Source organism: Otolemur garnettii, unplaced genomic scaffold, assembly GCF_000181295.1.
Source record: "Otolemur garnettii isolate 467f Iridium unplaced genomic scaffold, OtoGar3 scaffold00014, whole genome shotgun sequence".
Taxonomy (NCBI): domain Eukaryota; kingdom Metazoa; phylum Chordata; class Mammalia; order Primates; family Galagidae; genus Otolemur; species Otolemur garnettii.
Genome location: NW_003852409.1, coordinates 25,238,754 through 25,241,181, shown reverse-complemented (window position 1 = coordinate 25,241,181; position 2,428 = coordinate 25,238,754). Strand labels below are relative to the sequence as shown.

Here is a 2,428-nt window from a genome sequence, read left to right as displayed (position 1 = left end):
GGGAGAGTTGGGTCAAAATTATAGAGCTACCAAAAGGAAAAACAAAGAATCCAGACCCAAATTCACTTGGGAGAGATGGGTCAAAATTATAGAGCTACCAAAAGGAAAAACAAAGAATCCAGACCCAAATTCAGTTGTGCTTAATTCTGATTTCAGCTGAGGGTCTTTCCCTTCTACAAGTGCAATTCTGGCTGTGTATCAGAATTCTCAGGAAGCTGTTAAAATTAGATTCTTGGGTCCCACTCCAGAGATCTTGATTCTACAGAGACTTGGGAGCCTATGATTTGAGGGTAGCCTATAATTTTTGTTTTTTCTAGTTTTACCATATGATTCTGACACAGCCAGATTTGGAGCCATTCCCTTATATCAACCTTGATTTTGGTTCTTAGATTTCCTTCAGAAACATGCCTATTTAAAACAAAACATAACTATTAACATTTCCCTGTCATCTTGGATTTGATCTTTGTCCATATCTGAATTCTAGAAAATCCTGGGCAAAATTTTTAGAAACCAAAGGAGGCAAGCAATAAAGCTACAGTTACCAAAGGTAAGAAGGCATTACTCAAACTCCCTGATTTCCTATACCAGTTACAGTAGGAACCACTCAAAGGTGGCTCATTCTGAGACACAAAAAGAAAGGTGGGGGAAAGGTATCTTAATCAAATTCGAGTTATCCTAGAAATAATATGTTAGAATAATGCAGTACCATACTACAGCACCAGAGGTTGAGCCCAAGGAGGTTCGCACTGGATTTGGACAGAGTGGAGAAAAACTAAGGAGCTGACACTAGCTATGACATGTCCCTTACTCAGCTCTGTGGGGGCAGGCAAGCTAGCATAAGAAGCTTTCCCCATAGGAAGTCTGCATGGGAAATCTATCATAAGAAGTCCTCACAGTGCCAGGCACAGTTCAAGCCTATAATTCCAGCACTCTGGGAGGTTGAGGCAGAGTGAGTCTGAGACCAGACTGAGCCAGAGCAAGACCTCATCTCTAAAATAATAGCCAGGCATTGGGGCAGGAGCCTATAGTCCCAGCTACCTGGGAGGCTGAGGCAAGATGATCACTTAAGCCCAAGAGTTTGAGGTTGCTGTGAGCTGAGATGCCAGAGGCACTCTACCCAAGGCGACAAAGGGAGGGAAGGAAATCCCCACAGATGGAAAGCCTCAGGGTCTAGTATAGCAGCCAAAACAACAATGGCTGCAGCCAAGCACTAATTACATAAGAATGACATCATACTGTTTTATCATGGTACCTCACCTTCCCCACACATACTGTGGCCCAGAGATCTGATTTTACGTTCTCAACCAGATTCAATATCATCATAAGACAGAAGGTTGTTGATACTAATGGTTTTAACCTGGAAAAGACCAGGAGGTAGAATGGTAAAAGTTATTCTGAGAATCAAAGACTTGAGTTCAAACACCAACTCTGCCTCTTCCACATTGGGTGACCCCTGGGCAGATCCCTTCAACATTCTAAGCCTCTGTTTCCTGATCTCTAAATGAGGCATAAAATTGTACTTATCTCATAGAGTTTTTATGAGATGAAAAAGTACATGAAAATAATAAATGTTGACTATTATTACTTTTGACATTTGCCTATATTTAAACCAAACTAACCTACTAAAACAATTTCTATAATACAGTCTGTTCTCTCTTGCCTCAGGACTCTTAGATATAATCCTTCTTCTACTGAGACCACCCTTCTTTGATCAGGTAACTCCTGCTCATTCCTTAACACTCAGCTATAGTAGCATCTAATCTCAGAAATTTTGTCTGACCTCCCGGGCTGGATCACTATCACCCCTTGTGAGCTCCCAAGCATCCTATGCACACTTCTACAATAATGATGATATCCAATGATGATAATGAAACTCAGTCAGAGAGAGTCATTTGCCAAAGAAACAAAAGCTCTTAATGGAGCCTGAATTCAAACCCAGGTCTGACCAACTCTAAAGCCATTTGGTCTTTACTACTCAATTTTGCTATATGGTTTTATACATGTTTTTACTTGTCTGTCCCATCACATTAAGTTCTAAGTTTGTAGAAGGTGGGGACAATGTCTTTTCTCTATCCACAGCACCTATTTAAGTAATCAACACAGAAAAAGTGCTCAATAATGTTCTGACGAGTGTATGCATAGATGTATGAAGGGGAAAGAGGACAAGAATGAACAAACAAACTCATATCTAGACATCTGTTAAAAGACAGCAACTGGCTCGGCACCTGTGGCTCAAGCGGCTAAGGCGCCAGCCACATACACCCAAGGTGGCAGGTTTGAATCCCCAGCCCGGGCCCGCCAAACAACAATGACGGCTGCAACCAAAAAATGGCCAGGCGTTGTGGTGGGCGCCTGTGGTCCCAGCTACTTGGGAGGCTGAGGCAGGAGACTCGCTTGAGCCCAGGAGTTGGAGGTTGCTGTGAGCATG

General features: G+C 42.4%; 1 protein-coding gene across 1 annotated transcript in view; it reads right to left on the bottom strand.

Moving 5' to 3' along the window:
* Positions 1–2,428, bottom strand: part of MRRF (mitochondrial ribosome recycling factor) — a 68,696-nt gene that overhangs the window by 43,958 nt on the left and 22,310 nt on the right. The window lies entirely within an intron of this gene.